This window comes from Schistocerca gregaria, chromosome 1 (genome assembly GCF_023897955.1).
Source record: "Schistocerca gregaria isolate iqSchGreg1 chromosome 1, iqSchGreg1.2, whole genome shotgun sequence".
NCBI lineage: Eukaryota > Metazoa > Arthropoda > Insecta > Orthoptera > Acrididae > Schistocerca > Schistocerca gregaria.
This window is the reverse complement of record NC_064920.1, coordinates 900676754-900701187: the sequence shown is the minus strand read 5'-3', so window position 1 is coordinate 900701187 and position 24434 is coordinate 900676754.

Genomic DNA, 24434 nt, shown 5'->3' with positions numbered 1-24434 from the left:
TGTGTAAGTGACATCCGTCTTGTAATGTGGTGTCCCCTGAAAAATCTCAGTGACTTTAGTCATGTATTTCAACGACTCGAACTTCCCTACCTGGTCAATGGTGGCACACATATTGCAACTGGCCCTCTCTCTTTATATGGTGCTTCAACGCAATTGACACGGCGTTTGAAGTCCGATGCTTCGTTCGGAGCGTTCTTGCCCTGGTGTGGACCACGACGTCTGTTCCATTCACGCGTGTTGCTTTTCTTCTTTCTGCCTCTGGCATTGTGCCAATTTTTCCTGTCACTGAGCTGAACGAATGGTTGTTGTGCCCCATTTTCTATCCTCTGTGCTCTAGATTACACCGTGCACTGTTTCTCTTACGCCTCACTGGCGTCCAACGACCTTAAAACACAGAAGAACCGTTCTCTACACTTGTCCAACGAGTGTGCACTGTAGGGAGCACGGAAGTGTGTGCGCCTCCCATTAAACTAATCCTCATCTGTTATTTCGTCATCCAAGTATCCCGCCCGAACGGCCAAATGAGAAACGTATATTGCTAGAGATTAGCGTGACTGGTGGCACATGCTGTTCGGGTGATTCAGCTGCCACTAACAATGGCGTTGCAACCCGCAGTGTCAAATCTGGCCTTCAAAACCACGTGCTGAATTTTTGTGTTGTCTCTCTCGGTACGCACAAGCTATTAATTCTACAGAAAGAAAGAATCGGATCTTCCTTCAAGAAATTTAGAGTAGTGAAATTTAGTACTGCAAAAAGTCGTAGCTAGGGGCCATGGTTTTCTATACATTCAAGAAAAACGTACAAAAGTTACTTTCAGACGCATCAGACTCAACCTTCACCAGTCAGAATTTCTAATAGGTTTTCCCTGGCACACCCTCCTATCACTGTACAAAAATTTCTAACTCCGCTAACTATTCCCGATGCTCGACAATGTTTGCTCGTTATTGATGGTACTTTTAGACCACCAGCACATTCGGCTATTTCATTAAAATTTTTAATTTAAGCATTATCTAGCATGTGTGACCGGTTCTGATCTATCTTGCCACCATAGTTGCACAAACACACTCTGTGAGTGTTTTAGGTATTTGTGTTGGAACAACGACCTGCAAGCTGGGAAGACACCAGCTCACCGTGCAGAGTTCAGAATAGTGCAGGAGTACACGCAGTGATGTAATCAGACAATGATTTCAATGTCAGTACCACCATACCCCATGTAAAGAAAACGTTATCACGAACAGAATTTTGTGTACGCGTTCAGGCGTAACTATATGTTAGCAAAAAATGAAAAACTTACATTTTTGTTATTAAGGTTTATTTTACTCTAAATTCGACTTCATGACATAGTAATCGTAATTAAAATATGTACAAAATGGTTCAAACAGCTCTGAGTTCTATGTGACTTAACATCTGTGGTCATCAGTCCCCTAGAACTTAGAACTGCTTAAAGCTAACTAACCTAACGACATCACACACATTCATGCCCGAGGCAGGATTCGAACCTGCGACCGTAGCGGTGAAGCGGTTTCAGACTGAAGCGCCTAGAACCACACGGCCGGCTATAATATGTACAGGATGGTAAGATATTGATATTGGCTGTTCACAACTGTGAAGCGAAATTCGTAACTATTCTAAGGTTCCTTAATAGTAAAATGATTGACGACCATGTCTGGGGGTCGATAAAATAGAAACAAATTAAATACAGTTTGGGGCCAGAGATATAAATTAAGCTAAAATGCACAATGGAAATAACCAAAAATAAATGGAGTATGTGTAGGGTACGTAAACATCACTGTCAGTATAATTGCATAATTAAAACAGTTCAATAATTTCAGAGTATAAAGCGCTCTGTAGTGGCTGAGCGATCCTTTTCATTAGGTCGAATATACCGATTGTTTTCCTTCCAGTTAGGCTTGACAATCGTGAATATGTTTAACTACAGGTCATGGTTGAATGTACGAAAGAAATAGGAGAGACAGAGACGACCACAGTTCTGAGTGTCAATTGAATATCACTTACTGGCGTTGAGCGATTGGGCGTATTTAGCTTTCGTCGGCGTCGGTAGTTGCTACCGTCAGTGCGATCTGTGAACCTGAGAAACTATTCTAAATCTCTCTCAACTGCTAAACACCGGTCTGACGCAATTCCTACGTCTTCGGTGAAGCTGAGACTCCTAGTAAATCCCTATCTAAGTTAATTGCCATGGTGCACGCTATTTGGCTGGAATAACGCTTAACTCGTTGCCTTCAAATCGATCGCAGGCGTTAACTCTCAGTGCTCGGTGCAATTCTCTGTACTAGAAGGCTTTTCAGTTTAACTCCTTAGAAGTTAAGAGGAGCCTGTGAACAAGTGTTCACGTAATTATTGTCGCAATCGTCTCGGTGCGGCGCGAGTCACCTTACTCAAACACTGGACGATTTTGCTGCAAGAGAAGAGCGAATGTTTCTGTCTGCATTTTGGCTATATCAAATCGGGTGTCCACGATTTCTCTTTCTGGCCGATCAGAGCGTTCATACTTGTTGTAACTGCACCCACTAGAGTAGGGCAGAGCTTAACTTCTGTAACATAATACTGAGACAAATTTTCCGTGTGGGTTTTAACAGAGGTGGCCATAGTGAGTCACCAATGTTTTGAGTTGGATTTCTCCAAATGGTTCAAATGGCTCTGAGCACTATGGGTCTTAACATCTGACGCCATGAGTCCCCTAGACCTTAGAAGTACCTAAACCTAACCAACTTAAGGACATCACACACATCCATGCCCGAGGCAGGATACGAACCTGCGACCATAGAACTCGCCCAGTTCCGGACTGAAGCGCCTAGAAGCTCTCGGCCACCCTGGCCGGCGTATTTCTCCAGACTTTTATTGAGCATTTCCCGGCATGCTCCTGCAGAAACCCTCTCCGAAGGGTCATCGTTAAAAGAAGGGGCAAGGGCATCTTTTTCTGGCAGCCTGTGCAGTGGCTGTGGCGTTGCGTTGTGTTCGCTGGATCTCCCACTGTGAGGGTTTCGGCTGCACATGGGTCAGGTGCGACCATCACAAAATTCTTCTTTTGTAATGGTTCAAATGGCTCTGAGCACTATCGGAGTCAACTGCTTGGGTCATCAGTCCCCTAGAATTTAGAGCTACTTAAACCTAACTAACCTAAGGACATCACACACATCCATGCCCGAGGCAGGATTCGAACCTGCGACCGTAGCAGCCGCACGGTTCCGGACTGCGCGCCTAGAACCGCGAGACCACCGCAGCCGGCAAAATTCTTCTTTCCTCAGAACTGTCTCTCATAGCGGTCTGGGAAATTTCTTGCGAGCAATTACTAGTGTGAGAGTTAGTGGTTTATATACACAAAATGTCGGCTTGTCTGCTCTATTTGCCTATCAATAAAATTTGTACATTTTCACGTAACTATGTAATGTGACATATCGATTTAACTGGTCTTGTTTCAGGGATTTAGTAGACGATGTATTTGTCTGACACCTTACAATGCCCATGAGGGTAATGAAAGGAAATTGACTTCTGTAAATGTTGCACTAAAACTAGTTACTTGACAGTTCGATCCAAACCTAAACCTTATAAGCACAACAGTTGTGTAGACATAAGGCCTAATGAAAACGATAAAATGTTAATTTTGTGAATGTGTGGGTTTTATTTTGTCAAGTTGTGCAAGGGATTGATCCAACAAGTACCCTTTGGCTCCTGCAAGAAACAATTTCCACCTCACACTACCACAGAAGTCAGGCAGACATTCCTAATGTACCACCAGGAACTGCTTGAAAAACATTCAGCAACAAATATCTTCTGGAGTCGCCCACTGTAAGGAAAAGACACAAAAATATTCTATAGTCTTATGTGGCTAGTGGAATATTTGGGTACTGGAGTATTGCTAGTTAGTGTAAGAAAAACATTAAATGAACGAAAAATATTATTTATTGCAAAGAATTCAGAAAAATCAAGTGAAACTTTTTCTTATAAAATAATAAGTTTCCGGTTTCTTTTCAGAACAGTAGATTGCCCCTTATGCATAGGTACGGAAAGGTTCTTTTCTCTCTTTTCTTTAAGAATGTTAGTTACTTGGCAGAATGGTTGAGATACGGATCTACACAACTTGATTAACTTTTCTACGTACGGTCAAGGTTGTCGCATGAGAAATGTAATGCAGTGTACTGTTATGGAGGACAGATGGGGCTCGCATACGCTGTAGCACACAATACTGTGAGCTGCGACGACTGCTGCATGAGTCGCTCGCTGCTGACAAATAACGTAATTATCTCTTTCTATTTGGATTGACCTTCGCCAAGGCAAGCTCAACCTTATGCCTTGTTGAAGTCAAGGACTCCTATCTACCTCTAGTCTAACTATTGGCATGGTACACCAGTCAGATAACCTGTCCTCCGTGTTGCTACTCAATATTCGCTCGCAGGCATTTAACAATAAGTGTGGCGGCCAACACAGTGAACAACGCTTAATTGTGAGCAACTCAATATAGAGCATTACTCCGATTCACTAATGACAGAGTTGCTCTCCCAGTGAAGTACAGAGGAGAGACTTTGTTCCTCACTCTTTGTGTACACATATGAGCGCACTCGCTCTCGCTAAGTGTTCCCACTCCAAGAGCGACAATGAAACGGCTTCTATTTCTGGAAAGGTTGCAAGGGTATATCCTTCACTGTCTTCCCTCACTCCTCTGGATTTTTGCGTCAGAAATATTCCCCCAATCAGCGTTGCGCTTTTAAACGGGAGAATGACGTTTCGTTTAAGTCGACCAGTGCAGAAATATGTAGCATCTCCATTAGGCGTACACTGTCCTGTGAGAACTCCGTAACTACAGTCAGTCCGTCAAAAAATGCATCTTCTGGGCGCTCCCACACAATGTAGTGGAATTTGCTTTTAAGTCAAACACGGGGGGTCACTAACCCTTGTTGTTGTTGCCTTCAGTCCTGAGACTTGTTTGATGCAGCTCTCCATGCTACTCTATCCTGTACAAGCTTCTTCATCTCCCAATACCTACTGCAACGTACATCCTTCTGAATTTGCTTAGTGTATACGTCTCTTGGTCTCCCTCTACGAATTTTACCCTGCACGCTGCCCTCCAATACTGAATTTGTGATCCCTTGATGCTTCAGCACGTGTCCTCCCAACCGATCCCTTCTTCTAGTCAAGTTGTGCCACAAACTTCTCTTCTCCCCAATCCTATTCAATAGCTCCTCATTAGTTACGTGATCTACCCACCTAATCTTCAACATTCTTCTGTAGCACCACATTTCGAAAGTTTCTATTCTCTTCTTGTCCAAACTATTTATCGTCCATGTTTCACTTCCATACATGGCAACACTCCACACAAATACTTTCAGAAACGACTTCCTGACACTTAAATCTACACTCGATGTTAACAAATTTCTCTTCTTCAGAAAAGCTTTCCTTGCCATTGCCAGTCTACATTTTATATCCTCTCTACTTCGACTATCATCAGTTATTTTACTTCCTAAATAGCAAAACTCCTTTACTACTTTAAGTGTCTCATTTCCTAATCTAATTCCCTCACCATCCCCCGATTTAATTTGACTACATTCCATTATCCTCGTTTTGCTTTTGTTGATGTTCATCTTCTATCCTCCTTTCAAGACACTGTCCATTTCGTTCAACTGCTCTTCCAAGTACTTTGCCATCTCTGACAGAATTACAATGTCATCGGCGAACCTCAAAGTTTTTACTGCTTCTCCATGAATTTCAATACCTACTCCAAATTTTTCTTTTGTTTCCTTCACTGCTTGCTCAATAAACAGATTGAATAACATCGGGGAGAGGCTACAACCCTGTCTCACTCCTTTCCCAACCACTGCTTCCCTTTCATGCCCCTCGACTCTAATAACTGCCATCTGGTTTCTGTACTAATTGTAAATAGCCTTTCACTCCCTATTTTTACCCCTGCCACCTTCAGAATTTTAAAGAGAGTGTTCCAGTCAACATTGTCAAAAGCTTTCTGTAAGTCTACAAATGCTAGAAACGTAGGTTTGCCTTTTCTTAATCTTTCTTCTAAGATAAGTCGTAAGGTCAGTATTGCCTCACGTGTTCCAACATTTCTACGGAATCCAAACTGATTCTCCCCGAGGACCGCATCTACCAGTTTTTCCATTCGTCTGTAAAGAATTCGCGTTAGTATTTTGCAGCTGTGTCTTATTAAACTGATAGTTCGGTAATTTTTACATCTGTCAGCACCTGCTTTCTTTGGGATTGGAATTATTATATTCTTCTTGAAGTATGAGGGTATTTCGCCTGTCTCATACATCTTGCTCACCAGCTGGTAGAGTTTTGTCTCGACTGGCTCTCCCAAGGCCGTCAGTCTTTCTAATGGAATGTTGTCTACTCCGGGGGCCTTGTTTCGACTAAGGTCTTTCAAAGCTCTGTCAAACTCTTCACGCAGTATCTTATCTCCCATTTCGTCTTCATCTACATCCTCTTCCATTTCCATAATATTGTCCTCAGTTTCGACTAAGGTCTTTCAAAGCTCTGTCAAACTCTTCACGCAGTATCTTATCTCCCATTTCGTCTTCATCTACATCCTCTTCCATTTCCATAATATTGTCCTCAAGTACATCGCCCTTGTATAAACCATCTATATAATCCTTCTACCTTTCTGCCTTCCCTTCTTTGCTTAGAACTGGGTTGCCCTCTGAGCTCTTGATATTCTTAGACGTGGTTCTCTTCTCTTCAAAGGTCTCTTTAATTTTCTTGTAGGCAGTATCTATCTTACCCCTAGTGAGATAAGCTTCTACATTCTTACATTTGTCCTCTAGCCATCCCTGCTTAGCCATTTTGCACTTCCTGTCGATCTCATTTTTGAGACGTTTGTATTCCTTTTTGCCTGCTTCATTTACTGCATTTTTATATTTTCTCCTTTCATCAATTAATTTTAATATTTCTTCTGTTACCCAAGGATTTCTAGCAACCCTCGTCTTTTTACCTACTTTATCCTCCGCTGCCTCCACTACTTCATCCCTCAGAGCTACCCATTCTTCTTCTACTGTGTTTCTTTCCCCCATTCCTGTCAATTGTTTCCTTATGCTCTCCTTGAAACTCTGTACAATCTCTGGTTCTTTCAGCTTATCCAGATCCCATGTCCTTAAATTCCCACCTTTTTGCAGTTTCTTCAGTTTTAACCTACAGGTCATAACCAATAGATTGTGGTCAGAGTCCACATCTGCCCCTGGAAATGTCCTACAATATAAAACCTGATTCCTAAATCTCTGTCTTACCATTATATAATCTATCTGATACCTTTTAGTATCTAACCCTTTGGCTGGCAAAAGCTGTCCTCTCTCTCTGGGTGGTCGCTCCAGCCGCAGTAGGAATATTGACTTACCCCTCTGAAGGGGTGGGTCTCCCGGCGGGCTGGTTGCCTCTTTAGAACGAAACTTCCTGTGGCCATCATGTTGTATACGTCAGCCTCGACTTTTTCAACCTCGGTGCGCACTTGCAATTTAGTTATTAGATTTGCATATCGCTTACATGAACTCATACAAAATTGACTCTACATTATCGAGTTTGGGTTCGAATGAAGCGTCCTGATGTGCAGAATACGATTGTGAGGACGGAATATGTAAGAAATGAAGGTCAGGAGACCATGCCACCTTAAAATATTCACAAAATTGTTGGGTGAAATTTACACAAATGTCAGTTTTACAATTTGTAAGTGTTCGACTAATCTGGCGGCACAATAAGACCAGTCAATGAAGACTAAAAGATGTCGTATGTCGCAAATTTTTGTACAGTGGGGATGAGTGTGTGGGTGGCAGTGCGTTTGAAGGTCACTTTTGTACATTTTCCTTGTATAACTCGCAAACTATGACCTCAAGCAAAAATGTATCCCAATACAGAATTTAACTAAATTAAATTTGCTACAAGAAAGGTCCTCTTCATTATTTTTGTAGAACTAATAGTTTGCTCATAGCGAGTGAGAAAATATGAAAATCTCATGCATGGCTAATGAAAATCAGATTTAACGTTGCAGCTTACATAAAACATCAGTCAGGACAACTGAATTACCCTGTATGCTCCATCGCATTTGCGTGTATGCATGGGTTTCATCACATCATCACACTTTCCTCCCAATTAAGCATCGGCCACACAAAAAGAAAAGAGTTGCAAAAAGCATTGCTCTCCACGGCTCATTTCGCACGTAGATGCATGTCTACTTAAAGAGACCAGTTCCTTAGGTATGCCTTTGGGTGGATTCTATGGGTTCGACCGAACATAGGCAATGGTAGTCCAGTTCCTACACTGGAGGCCCAACATACAAGTCCGTTGGTATAACCGAGGCACAAAGACTCTTCTTTCCCATATTGCAGACAGTCTTGGCTGTGTATGATTAATTTCCTGTTTTGCCTACATGAATGGCTCGCTTTTGTTATTCATATGAGTGGCAATCTCCACTTGTTTCGCGGTTAATTGTGTTTCCACCCTGAAAAACACACTGCACTTGTGTTTCATTCATTTTAGATTTTCAGCGACCTCTTCCTATACCTTTGCAGTCTCGTGTCCAAGGCCACAAATAAATTAAAAAATCTGACAATAAATTTTTTGATTACAGGATTTAAGCTCGGCTTCAAGTCTCACCAATTGTGAATGGTTTTCAGCGCCATAGGAGCGAGTTGATTTTGATTTCTGTATTCCCCTGTTTACGTCTGCCAACGGCAACACGGTAATAGTGTTACGATGTTTTGGTTCAGGTAAATGTGCTCTGCTGTTTTCCAACGATGTGAGTATGTGAGTAAGCGGTGCACTGGACTCTGATTCTCTAAATACTTTAGGGAAGTGCCTTGTGCTTCCTAATTCACTTTCGAACTTACATCGGTTGATCTGTTGACTTCCGTGTTTATCATCTTTCTAAATCTCAATTGCACGGTGACCGCGACAAAAAACCAGAAGTACTCCACAGAACGAAGAGGCAAAAACTAAAGAAGACCAACATCAATGTTGCTAGTAGCAGACAGAATAATGCAAACTAAAAAACAGACCACTAACACGTAAAAAAAACTACACATTTTGAAACTACATCACAAGTTACAGGGGCTTCAGCTGCTATAGGCGCTAAGTACAATAACAGCATCTACATCTGTAAACACTGTTCATTCATAAGATACTCAGCTCACATACATACACTCGCCATCCATACACCTGATATAGCATAGGAAATGGTTTACATGACCTGTGTAAATATGGGAGCAAAATTTTTCTGATTCACATCTAATAGTTTCAAACTCCTTTCACTGGCAGTGAGCAGACGATGAAATTCCACTTTGAGCTCAAGATATTGTGAATTCAAAAAGGATACGCAAAGGCTTCAACAGTTAGCATCCAATCGTTGTTAATTAAATTTTGAGAAATGACAAATAAAATTTCCCATGCTAAGTGCCAAAAATCTAAACTGAAGTTGATATGCATAATCTCATAACGGGCTCAAAAATATCTACATCTACATCTACATCCATACTCCGCAAGCCATCTGACGGTGTGTGGCGGAGGGTACCCTGAGTACCTCTATCGGTTCTCCCTTCTATTCCAGTCTCGTATTGTACGTGGAAAGAAGGATTGTCGGTATGCTTCTGTGTGGGCTCTAATCTCTCTGATTTTATTCTCATGGTCTCTTCGCGAGATATACGTAGGAGGGAGCAATATACTGCTTGACTCTTCGGTGAAGGTATGTTCTCGAAACTTTAACAAAAGCCCGTACCGAGCTACTGAGCGTCTCTCCTGCAGAGTCTTCCACTGGAGTTTATCTATCATCTCCGTAACGCTTTCGCAATTACTAAATGATCCTGTAACGAAGCGCGCTGCTCTCCGTTGGATCTTCTCTATCTCTTCTATCAACCCTACCTGGTGCGGATCCCACACTGCTGAGCAGTATTCAAGCATTGGGCGAACAAGCGTACTGTAACCTACTTCCTTTGTTGTCGGATTGCATTTCCTTAAGATTCTTCCAATGAATCTCAGTCTGGCATCTGCTTTACCGACGATCAACTTTATATGATCATTCCATTTTAAATCACTCCCAATGAGTACTCCCAGATAATTTATGGAATTAACTACTTCCAGTTGCTGACCTGCTATTTTGTAGCTAAATGATAAGGGACCTATCTTTCTATGTATTCGCATCACATTACACTTGTCTACATTGAGATTCAATTGCCATTCCGTGCACCATGCGTCAATTCGCTGCAGATCCTCCTGCATTTCAGTACAATTTTCCATTGTTGCAACCTCTCGATACACCACAGCATCATCTGCAAAAAGCCTCAGTGAACTTCAGATGTCATCCACCAGGTCATTTATGTATATTGTGAATAGCAACGGTCCTATGACACTCCCCTGCGGCACACCTGAAATCACTCTTACTTCGGAAGACTTCTCTCCATTGAGAATGACATGCTGCGTTCTGTTATCTAGGAACTCCTCAATTCAATCACACAATTGATCTGATAGTCCGTATGCTCTTACTTTGTTCATTAAACGACTGTGGGGAACTGTGTCAAACGCCTTGCGGAAGTCAAGAAACACGGCATCTACCTGTGAACCCGTGTCTAAGGCCCTCTGAGTCTCGTGGACGAATAGCGAGAGCTGGGTTTCACACGACCGTCTTTTTCGAAACCCATGCTGATTCCTACAGAGTAGATTTCTAGTCTCCAGAAAAGACATTATACTCAAACATAATACGTGTTCCAAAATTCTACAACTGATCGACGTTAGAGATATAGGTCTATAGTTCTGCACATCTGTTTGACGTCCCTTCTTGAAAACGGGGATGACCTGTGCCCATTTCCAATCCTTTGGAACGCTTCGCTCTTCTAGAGACCTACGGTACACCGCTGCAAGAAGGGGGGCAAGTTCCTTCGCGTACTCTGTGTAAAATCGAACTGGTATTCCATCAGGACCAGCGGCCTTTCGTCTTTTGAGCGATTTTAATTGTTTCTCTATCCCTCTGTCGTCTATTTCGATATCTACCATTTTGTCAACTGTGCGACAATCTAGAGAAGGAACTACAGTGCAGTCTTCCTCTGTGAAGACTTAATTCAATGAGAATTTATACTTAAGTGGCCCCAAACTGAAATAAAAACAGAAACAAAATAAGTGTAAATTAATACGCTAATCGTTCAAGATTGGGAGCGAAAATATAGTGATATCAAATTTATTAAATGAGAATTGTTTGAGTAATCGAATTGCTCTTGAGCTCACGATGGTTGCCAAAAGTATAATGAATTCAAAACCTGAAAGGGGAAATCAGTATGTATCAATCCCCTTGCAGTGAAAGTAATTGGATGATAAATATACTCTCAGGGTAGATCGGATTGGGCGTGGAAATGACTCATTAAATGGCCAGGTGGGGAGGGGAGGAATGAATCATTCCGTCTTAAATACTTCGTGTTGTCAATCTTCACCACGTGTGTACCTATGTGTTGACAAAAGGCACCTTTCATCTTCTGCGTACTGCGCCAAGCAGGCGAAATCCTGAACAGCATAACACGTTCGTTCTTCCGTGTTAGCCCGAGCAGCAGATGCAGTGTCATTGTACTTGCGCTTACCGTCCACATTCTGTAGCGATTATCGCACAGAGACGTTGTCAGCATGATATTTGGAGATTGAAGTCAGACAAAGAAGTGCATTTGGACGCTTAAAGAGTCAACTATCGGACCACAAGGAAGTGAGTACATCAGAAAGAAAAGAGATGAACTTGAGGGCAATATTATAGACAATGAAGAAGATGCAGATGAGATCAGGAATTCGATGCTGAGAGAGGAATTTGACAGAACATTGTGCGGCGTAAGTCGTAACAAGGCTGCGGGATTAGACGACATTCCATCAGAACTACTGATAGCCTTGGGACAGCCATCCATAAGAACTCTTTCGTCTGGTGTGCAAGATGTGTGTGACAGGCAAAACACCCTCAGACTTAAGAAGTATTTCTGTGAATCCATTGTGGATGCGAGACAGTGGCTGGTCAATATTTTCAGGAAAAAACACCAAAAAGTCGTGTAATTTCATAAGTTATTTTATTTTCATAACCAGTTTCACACTTCGATATGTCATCTTCAGGCTCCATATGCACACCGTATACAGACATTCAAACTGATCGATAATGGCATACTGGAGCTATCATTATCTGGTTGCCGTGAATTCTTATTTAGAGTGCTTCCTTCGAAGGCTTGACAGCACCTGACCGAATGGCTTACATTGTGCTTATGGGACCGGAAGGTGGCGTGTCGAATTGCCGAAACTGGTTGTCAAAATAAAATTAAATATATAGATAAGGAACAGCAAAGGGCCTATAGCACTACGCTGGGGAACACCACAAATCACTTCTGTTTTAGGCAATGACTTTTCATCAAAGACAACGAAGTGTGACCTCTCTGAGAGGAAATCAGAGATCCAGTCACATAGCTGAGACGATATTCCATTAGCACGTACGTAATTTCACTACGAGCCGCTTGTGTGGCACAGTGTCAGAAGTCTTCCGGAAATCCAGAAGTACGGAATCGATCTGAAATCCATTGTCAGTACCACTCAGCACTTCATGTGAATAAAGAGCTAGTTGTGTTTCACAAGAAAGATGTTTTCTAAACCCATGTCGACTGTGTGTCAATAGACCGTATTATGTTCGAAAAAATATATGTTCTAAAATCCTTCTGCATATCGACGATAACGACATGGGCCTGTAATTTAGTGGATTACTCCTACTACCTTTCTTGAATACTGGTGTGAGCTGTGCAACTTTCCAGTCTTCGGATACGGATCGTTCTTCGAGCGAACGGTTGTTTATGATTGTTACGTACAAAGTTTCGTTGTGGAAACTGTTATGAGCATCTCGCTTTGAAGTCAGCTCTAAATTTTAAGCTTCTGTAAAAGACAGCCAATCTTGGGGATTTTGCGTCTGTTTAAATTTGGCATGTTTGTTTCTTTGTCACTGCAGCAGTGTTCTAACACGTTTTGTGTACCAAGGAGGATCAGGTCCGTCGTTTGTTAATTTATTTAGTACAAATCTCTCAATAGGTGCCGATACTATTTCTTTGAATTGAAGCTACATCAGGTCTACATTTACATTATTAATTTGGAATGAATGGAGATTGTCTCTCAGGAAGGCGTCAAGTGAATTTTTATCTGCTTTTTTGATTTCGCTTATTTTTCGAGGATTTGGTGACTACAATATTCTATCTTGCTACAACAGCCCTATGTTCACTAATCCCTGAATCGGTTTCGATGCTCGTTATTAACTCAGGATTATTTGTTGTTAAGAGGTCAAGTGTGATTTCACAACCGTTTACTCTCTCATGAACTAACTGTTCGAAATAATTTTCAGAGAATGCGTTTAGCACTATTTCGGATGATATTTTTTGCGTACCTCCGGAATTGAATATTTTCGCCAACATATCGAGGGTAAATTAAAATCACGACCAACTATTATCGTATGAGTCGGGCATGTGTTTGAAATCAAACTCAAGTTTCCTTTGAACTTTTCAGCAAATGTATTGTCAGAACTGGAAGGTCGCTAAGAGGATCCAATTATTCTTTTATTCCAGTTGCCAACAATGACCTCTGCCATACTAAGTCACAGGATGTATCTACTTCAATTTCGCGACAAGTTAAAACTACTTTTGTCAGCAACAAACATGCCTCCGCCAACTGTGTGTGGCCTATTCTTTCGGAACACCGCTAGGTTCTTCGCAAAAATTTCGGCTGAGCTTATATCCGGTTTTAGCCAGCTTTCAGTGCCTATAACGATTTGAGCATCAGTGTTTTCTATTAGCGCTTGGAGCTCTGGTACTCTCCCAACACAGCTATGACAATTTACAAGTGTTATATCAATACCGTAGAGGGAGACCAAGAGATGAATACAGTAAACAGATTCAAAATGATGTAGGTTGCATTAGATACTGGGAGATGAAGATGCTTGCACGGGATAGAGTAGCATCAAACCAATCTCAGGACTGAAGACCACAACAACAACATACCAATGGTTCCTGTATCTACGTTTTTCCTGTGTTCAGCCTGCACCCTTTGTGACTGAAGCCCTTCTTGTGTTTTCCCGAGACCCTCTAACCTAAAAAACGGTCCAGTCCACGCCACACAGCCCCTGCTACCCGTGTAGCCGCCTCCTGCGTATAATGGACACCTGACCTATTCAGCCGAACCCGAAACCCAAACACCTTTTGGTGCAAGTCGAGGAATCAGCAGCCTACACGTTCGCAGAACCGTCTGAGCCTCTGATTCAGCCCTCCACTCGGCTCTGTACCAGATGTGCTATCGACTAAGCTGCAAATTGTCAGCTCTGGTTTCATCTTGCAAGCAAGACTGGCAGCCTTCACCACTTCTGTTAGCCGCTCGAACCCAGAAAGAATCTCTTTTGATCCAAAGGGATACACATCATTGGTACCGACGTGAGCCACCACCGGCAGTTGGCTGCACCCTGTGGTCTTTATGGCATCCGGGAGGACCCTTTCCACATCTGGAATGACTCCAACCGGTATGTACACGGAGTGCACATTGGAGTAATACAGTATTTCAATTAGCGTTTAATGCGTGAGGAATTGGTCGAGGAGGTCCAGAGAAAGACCAAATCCATGTTTAGCGTGGTATGTTGGCATCAGTTCCTGCTTCTTTGAGAAACAAGGCTCCTGGATGCGTAGAATTAAAGATAGCAACACTAACTACCTCTTGCAGTGTCAAAAGAGGACCGGTGGCTTTTGTACAACAGAATGGCCCACATCTGAACAATTTTCATTTTCGAATGCACTTTTTTGAAACTCCCTGTAAAGGAAGGCTCACATTGCTCTGATAACAGTGGAGTTTTGAATAGAGTGGTCTGTGATATGTAATTGTGTTACCACTGTACGATGTTTAGATATAAGTTTCCATTCTGATACAGATAGACATTTGGACAATTTAATAACAGTTGGGAGATACAGAGTGGTTGTGTTAACACTACTGGAAGAATTCGAGCAGAGCTGCTCACACCCTATCCTTACTGTGCATTTCTACAACAGTAAAATACCCGGTGAGAGACAGTCGAGGTGATTGGTTGTGCTGCAATTAGTTGCCAATGGTTGGTTGGTTTGTGGGATTAAAGGGACCAGACTGCTATGGTCATCGGTCCCTTAGTTGCCAATGAATCATTTTTACTTACTGTGAAATGCTATGAATGTGTAACCATTGAGATCTACTAGACAGGAAAAGATCTTCACTTCTCTTAGAATGTCTTTATCATATATCAGAAGTCGAGCATGGAAGTCTAGTGGTAAAGAGCGTGCCTGGAAACTGAGAGGTCTTGGGGTCTTACTCCAGTCGGACCATCAAGAAAATTTTAATCTAGCCTTCACCTCTCAACTAAGTGAGGAGTCACCAGGAGTAACACACTATTATTATTTCACATTAAGCTCTAGTTCACCTTTCCTCAGTAGGATAACTGCGGTAGTTTGGTGACAAGCAAGTCGCTGAAGTGATGATCATGTTTTTTCTACTTAATGAGTGTGTTCGTGTGCTATTGAGATTATGAATGATCCACACAGTGGTGCGTGTGATTCATACTGGCATGCACTTAGCATGTTACGTCCTGCAACAGCACTCGTTCCTCTTTCCCAGTGTGCCACAGCACAATAGCTTCTGTTACAATCGCCCACAGCACCATCGACAACGACAGTACACTACTGAAGTTTATAGTTGATGATTCCATCATCGTAACTCAAGTATGTGCAGCTCTGACATACGCTTTCTACGCACAAGATCCACACTAACGCCCATACAGTACATGCATAGGAGCACCGGTTTAAATTGCATCAGATGGTATATATTTTAATAGTGATATTTTCCATTTGATTACTGTATTATCTTTAATTGTCGCTAAAGTAGATATAGATCTAGATATAGTGATAAATGCAGTTTCCACAGTTTACAGCGCACATACGAATATCAACTAAGAACATCCACTGGTGGCCATTAAAATTTCCACTCCAGAAGGGATGGCAAGTAACAAGATTTGAAATTTTCTGAGCGTAGAGCAAAATAGGAAGAATGAATCATTAAATTTGTCGGTGATTTTGAAGCACTTTAGAACTCAGACCCACCGTCTCTAGGAGCTTCCATAGCCTTAACAGCCCTGGGCCCCATGTCGCCATGAATCAGGATGACATACACGGCAACGTCATTCCATGCTGTTTCAGTTATATAAAAGAGCTTAGAATTCGTTGTGTCTGGCGAGTGGTAGCTAACCAGGTGATTTCAGAAGGTAATAGATCTGATAATATGTTGAGCATTATGGTAGCCTAACGCATTCTGTATTAAATTAGGTCCGGACAGCATGGGTAACGAGCATGACCCTGTAGATAGAATACGTCATTGGGAAACTCGAAGATAGGGAAAATTCACCCACCTCAACAAGTCGGATATCGAATGGGTGCGTTCGAGATTACCCGCTACGCAAAACAGACGTGATCGTGTTGTGAACCAAGCACCAATGCATCTTATCACGACAGCTACTGGGCCAGTATGTGGATAACGGCTACAGTATGGAGTCCTCCCACACAGATAAGACCAACGGATGCTATACACAGAAGTGGGACTCGTCCGAAAAGCCGAGATGCTGCAATTCCATTGTCCAATGATGTCGTTGGGTGCACAACAGTCGACGCGCAACGCTCTGCTACAGTGTCGAAGGAATCCGAAAATATAGCTGGAGCATGGACAGTCAAAGGAGCTGAAGACATTATCGCTGTGTCTAAGTGGGCCCATATCTGACTGTAAACAAACTTATTTTCTCACTCAAGGTATGTGACATGACTGTACAAACCTACGCAACAAAACAAACATTAGCCGATTCTCACGAGAGCTAACCGCATGGAATGTTGATATCTGCCTTGCATTGGGTATAGGTTCCACACTCTCATGACAGGCAGCAGATCCTGATTGAAGTGACCAGCAATATCGAGAAGCTACACACAGTACTCCTGACGGGCCACAATAGCATAACAATCGAATTGCGACACTTGTTGGTAGACGTTTCTCCTTCTACGTGAGCCATAAACTATTTCCTCACAAACAACCAAAATTCAAATCCAATTTCAGATTGAGAAGTTACTCGTTTGCTGTGAAATACTAATCATTTACACATCCAAGTATATTACTTGCCTCTTTCGTGGTGTCACTGTTTTAATTCACTGCTCTGTAAATTAGACCTGTTAGCAGAGGTCTCCAGTAATAATATTGGCAAGAGTTTCTTAAATACGTTTTATGTATTTTTGTCATTATTATTATTGACGTTTAGGGGCTACGAAATGTTCAACAAAGAGCAACTAAGTATGACTACATTTCTTTCAATTTGCTCTTTTCCTCTTTTCAGACCAAGTGATTGAAGTGATACACGCATGAGACTTTTCAGCGAAGATTATAGTGCTATCTACATCTACATCTACATCTACATCTACATGACTACTCTGCAATTCACATTTAAGTGCTTGGCAGAGGGTTCATCGAACCACAATCATTCTCTCTCTCTACAATTCCACTCCCGAACAGCGAGCGGGAAAAACGAACACCTAAACCTTTCTTTTCGAGCTCTGATTTCTCTTATTTTATTTTGATGATCATTCCTACCTATGTAGGTTGGGCTCAACAAAATATTTTCGCAATCTTGTATTCTATGTTGTGTTTTCCCTGCATCACTTTAAAGTCACTTTCATTGCTAAGATTCATATTTTTGTCTTGGTTTTAGCTCTACAGCAGGTTTCACATAATTCAGCAAGGTATCTACATAGTAATGATGCTTTCATTCTTTCAATAACCTCATATAATTTTTTTTTACATTTTACGAATTTCATTATTTGCTGTCAATCTGCATGTTCCTTCTTCAGTATTTTGTCGCAAAGATTTTTTGACCATTTTTATTTACTCTTTTAAATTTAATTGTATATAAGACGAATATTTCCTATGCATAAAGGCTCTACAGTTTCATGAAACTGTTGTTATTTCTCAGTGTATTTTGAGCTTCATATTTTATTGTAAATTTCCTTTGTAACACTGGAGACTATCTACATATTGCGGCAACGTATTTCACAACAAGTCTTGTATAGGCCAGTCTCTTGAATAGCATTTGAAATAAGAAACTCTGTCCACTTTTTCTATTCAATTTCAAGGATTTTGGTGACCATATTATTGCTAGAAACATGATTTCTCTTCAAATAAGATTTAGAGACCTTTCCTTTCTACTGTTTCTATAAGAAATTATATTTATTTTGAGTTGTTTGAGTATATTCTGACAAAATAACCAACTAGTCTGTAAAAGCTAAACAGTCTATCCCAATATTAAGTGTTCCTAATGTGATTGATTTGTAGGTTGTAAGAAACAATTAAAGTTTTCATCAATTCTGGATTTCTTTTTCTGAGACAGAACTGGAAAGTAATGAAGGCAGATCATCTCCTTATCTTAGTCTTATCTTAATTTCACAATGTTCTGAAATTTCTAGTCCTGAACTTCATATTTTGTACTATTTAATGTATCGTTAATGACTGTAGTAGTTACGAAGGCCAAAACTTATTACTTCAGACTTTTAAAATCTATGGAAGAAGGGCTACTTTTCAGCTGTGTATATTTTGAACTCTGAGTATTAAAAACAATGATTTTTCACAAAATCTATTTGCGTTGAAACTTGCAGTAACTTCAGAGTTTTTCATTCTTATCGTCATGTTAGGTCTGGAAGGCATTGAGATTCTTATGATAAATCCTTGCACATGTATGTAAACAGGATATATATATATATATATACTACTGGCCATTAAAATTGCTACACCATGAAGATGACGTGCTACAGACGCGAAATCTAACCGACAGGAAGGAGATGCTGTGAAATGTTAATGATTAGCTTTTCAGAGCATTCACGCAAGGATGACGTAGGTGGCGACACCTACAATGTGCTGACATGAGGAAAGTTTTCAACCGATTTCTTATACACAAACAGCAGTTGACCGGCGTTGCCTGGTGAAACGTTGCTGTGATGAGAAATGCGTACCATCACGTTTCCGACTTTGATAAAGGTCGGATTGTAGCCTATCGTGATTGCGGTTTATCGTATCGCGACATTGCTGCTCGCGTTGGTCGAGATCCAATGACTGTAACCAGAATATGGAATCGGTGCGTTCAGGACGGTAATACGGAACGCCGTGCTGGATCCCAACGGCCTCGTAACATTAGCAGTCGAGATGACAGGCATCTTATCTGCATGGTTGTAACGAATCGTGCAGCCACGTCTCGATCCCTGAGTCAACAGATGGTGACGTTTGCAAGACAACAGCCATCTGCACGAAAAGTTCAACGACGTTTGCAGCTGCATGGAATATTACCTCGGAGACCATGGCTGCGGTTATCCTTGACGTTGCATCACAGACACGAGCGCCTGCGATGGTGTACTCAACGACGAACCTGGGTGCACGAATGGCAAAACAACATTTTTTTCGAATGAATCCCGGTTCTGTTTACAGCATCATGATGGTCGCATCCGTGTTTGGCGACATCAAGTTGAACGAACATTGGAAGCGTGTATTCGTCATCACCATACTGGCGTATCACCCGGCGTGATGCTATGGGGTGCCATTGGTTACATTGAAACGTCCCCTTTGAAAAATTTATACAAGACTGTGCTTAAACTGACACACAATATTTTTTTTTGCGCAACGCAATCTGACTTTCAGTAATACCTACAAGAGAATGGCCCTGACTATCATTAACCTATACGTTTCACAAATCACTTACCTCACAAAAATCTTCGTTGCTCAAGCTACTGCAATACAGCGAGCGCCACTACTGCTAGCTAAATAAAAGAGTCAAACTACTGAAGGCACTACTACTGATAGGCATAGTTAGCAAATGAAAGATTTTAATAGAGAACAAACAATGTATTTACGTTAATAGTCAATATATATATAGCAGTTCATGACATCAAGTCTTACAAATTTCAAAACTCCGCCATCTCTCTCCCCACGTCCACTACTGCTGGCGGCTCACTTCCAACTGCGCAACGCTACGAGCTGTTAGCATCCAGCTGCCGCTGCCCAACACTACAATGGCGAGTATTACAACAATGTCAACCAGCCACAGACTGCACACGGCACAGTCAGTGATTTTTATACAGAGCGCTACGTGGCGGCGGCGTTACCAATAAAAAAAACCTAAACAGCCTACTTACATAGCCCCTATGCTCCCCACAAAAAAATTTACAAATTGTTTTGGGCAGTGGCCAATACAGATTTGAAAATTTTTTTTATAATTACAATGACAAAGAAATGAAATGCACACACTTATCGATACAATGTTGGTCAAAAGCTAAAATTTTCTCACAGTCTATAAAGACAGTCCTGATCGTTCATCACAGTAAAATTGCAGTGTTTTTCTCAGAGTCTGAGCAATAAAAGAAATTGCACTTGGAAGTAGTGGATTTCTAAGCAGTCTTGAAGAAGTAGTGTTGTCCTTCCAACGGAAAGACTGTGCTGACTCTTGACATGCAGACAGGTAATGGGCCACAACAGAGCAAACCCACAGCAGAGTCAGTCGAAGTTGAAGACTATTGGTAGGTAGGTCATCACAGAGCAGACCCACTGTAGTCCTGGTAGAGATTACGGTATTGGTGGGCCACCAGAGATGCAGACCCATTGCAGTCCTTGTAGAAATAATGGTATTGGTGGGCCATCAAAGATGCAGACCCACTGTAGTCCTTGTAGAGATGGCCAGCAGCCATCTGTTTGACTGTGCAGGCGCACAATCACCATGCATGAGTCTTGCGGATAACATAGCAAGTCCATAACTCACCACTTGTCCACTCACAAAGTTTTTGGAATTGTCCTTAGAACCAGCAATGCTGTTATCCAGTCCCTTACTGAATTATGAACACACGTGCAAACACTACCAGTCCCTACTTCTCACATATTGTCCATATACTATGACCAACAGAAATGTGTGCAGTGAAATGTAATTTACAAGTTACTAAATTTGATGAACTGGTGTCAATTACAATTTTATAACATAAGAATACAATAACAAAGGTACAAAATACATCTTTAAAGAACATAACACTACAGATAACATTTGCAGCAGTATAGGCTTTACAAAAGAATCGAAATAGCAAATACATCAGTGTTACAAAAATTACGACATAAGTACATACATAAAAGATCAGAATAACTTTTGAAACATCAACTTCACACATGAGCATTAGAACAAAACAGAATAAATAATGTGTAAACATCTTTACAAAGTAAATAACATGTTATTAATTCAAATTATATTTGAGGATAACAGTATTCCTCATCATAGTGAATGTAGCTTAGTATTAGAAAAATTCTGCAACATAAGTCTTATCAGATAAACATATAAAGATAGGAAGAACATAAATACACAAGGGTACACAAACACATAGTGGGATAACACAAGGAAAGGACAGGGGTTTGTTTTACTGCAGTATATTGCAAACAAAACTTTCTTTACTTCTCGGAGATCTCCCTTCGTTCTTCATTATTTCCAAAAAGTCCTATCTATACCTGATTTCTGTACTTTTTTCGTATAACTTTTCAATGCATTTCTTCCAATCCATCGCAAATCATTCTCTTATATAGGCTATCCCCTCTTAAGCTAACTTATATCTACTGAGCTCAGATGTTTAACTAAGGGATGAGGCAATGCAGCAGCACAAAACAATTTACACAAACAGCAATGTCAGAAAATGGAAATTGGCAAAAAAAGGCAGCAATATTACAACTAATATAAGGCAATGCGCAGCAAACAAGAAAAATAAATCAGTAAAAAAATTGGCTTAACCTAGTAATAGAAAGTGACATTCAGTAGCACTATGAATGGCACATAGCAGCAGCAGCAAATGCTATAAATTATACCTAAACATGACAAAGCTCAAGCAGAAAAAATATTACGCTAAAGACAACAATGCAGATAAGGGAAATGTATATTCACATCTTAATGTCTATATAATTAAAATGGTGCACCACTACTTATTCAATGAAATAAATTACCAAGTACTTGAAAAGAAAATTATATATACAGTTACTGTTATTAGTCGCTTCTTATTGCTCTTTCCATTCCAAGAGCTCCTTTTTCGCAGAATGTGGATCATAAAATAATTATTTAATAGATCTGTCGACAGAAAGTGTTCACATTAGCAAATGCATTTAATTTTATAAAACCAAAGCTGCAACTCAGCTGGAAAACAGATATCAAATGAAATAAGCAACTATGGACAAAGCGTAAAAATATCATTCAATAGTCATGCGACATTTTATAAGTTAGTAGAATTCTCTCAACTTTCGTAGAAAGACGTTGGTTATAATCAGGTGTCAGATGTAAGTATCTTTCTCAGTAATGAGCGTGTCGTATTTGCGGTGCTTTCTACAAGGGAATGTCAATAGAGAGGATAATGTCCTGTTTTTTACCTGTGCCTCTGAAAGGCACACACTAATGGCTTTCTTTTGTCAGGTGGTTGTCACGCAGCTGGGTGCCCACGACGCATTACGTGCAGGTGGTCACTTAACTGTCTTAACGAAATATTTACGTCACTAGTTTCCGTTACAGTGGCAGTCTAATGTAAAAAATTTCACAGGTCAAGAATATGCGCTACACATCTGTAGAAACAAAATTCTATTAATATAACAGTGTCCAAAAATTTTTGGCAGCCTTGTGATACATTCACGCGTATACACACATTTCATAACTCTTAAAGTACGATTCTTGGTTTCCAACATCCTTTTTCACAAACCAGAGTCCCTAACCACTGCTTATTATTCCTTACCTTATTACACATATGTATATTCGTCGACACTTCTTCAATATGTCATCATAACAGATATGTAGCATAACCGAATAACTCATATAGCATCAGCTTAAGCATACTTCAGCAGCATAATTCACATCGTCGTCGTAATAATAACATAACACCTCAGTCAAATTCTCAAAATCGTCGTAGCTTCCTCCAATAATTTCAAAACCTAAAAAAATTCACTGCTCATGTCAAAAGTGTCATCTACCTCAAACGTACTTTAAAAATCATGATTTCATACCAAATATGTCATTCAAAGCTCTCATAGCATCACAATGGTTCCGAAAATATATGAACAGTTCACAAAATACAACTTCGTAAGTGTGAAGTTATCCAATGGTGTAATTACGTAAACATCTGTCACTGATGTAGTAAAGTAAATGTTTGTCTCTCTCAGTTAAATGACCAGATAGCTGTGTAATTTATGTTTTAGAGAAATATGGTACCGATGTGTAAAGTTGTATAAGCAAATACCATATTAACTACTGCTCCTTGTGCTTGCCAAACACATGGTACACAAAGTAAGCGTGTACCCCCCTGAGGATTAATGTAATTATATCCTCAGGTGTTACAGATTACAGCAATGGAGTGGAATGTATCACGGAAAACTTTCTTTGTAATTCAAATATGTTGAAAAATAAATAGTTTAATGTGTGTCCTGTAGCGCTAAATGTGCGTCTTGCTGTAAGACAATCTCTGTGGAAGTGTCGTAGTTATTGTCCTCCGAAAGCTAAGTTCTGCAGAAGTCAATGTACTTACCTCATGATAAACGAAATTGAAATGCTTTGCGTATAGATATCGTTGTTACTACGCTTATTGCCGTGATGAAGTAAGTACTGTACTGTAACGTATTGTTGTGCTACAGAAAATGCTGTCTCATTGTAACTATACCACAAAAGTTACTACTAAAACATGTTTTACTTTCCAGAAACATCCAGAAAAACTGTGCAGATATAAAAAAGATAAACTGCAAAAGCAACATTGTTAATTGTCACTCATTAGTAGCGTCGTGATAAAATCGTGTAGCTGTCACATAAACTAACCACTGTATCATCTGGTATCTCACAGAAAGTACTTTAAATCCAGAATGTATTTTCAAGTAAACCAAAATGTTGCATTAAAATCTCATTAGCAATACTGGTAAATGTTCTAAGCATGTGAGCCTTATAGTCGTTACATAATAGTGCAACTGACAAGCAAGAATGTACACACGAAATAACACAGGGATGTCTGTTCACTATAACAATGCACTCGCAAATACTGTCTAAATATGTTCCGTAGGTTCTAGACTGGATAGTGAACTTCAAAACATTGTTGCATGTTAACAGTTTCTAAGTCTGACAAAGCATACTAGTAACGTGAAGTGAAAAATTTTATGGCAAAGACAAAGTTAAAAAGCTGATTATATTTCAATAAACGGTTTTACATGTGAAATGTGGTGTAAACCTTCACTCTTCCTAGTACGCAGACTGTCAACTGAAAAGCAATTATCATGTGATTACGTCGGTAAGGAACACTGGAATTTTGCTCAAGGTTAGCTTATGTTATTTTTCTCTGAGCCAGCCGGCGCACGCGGCTGCCTGC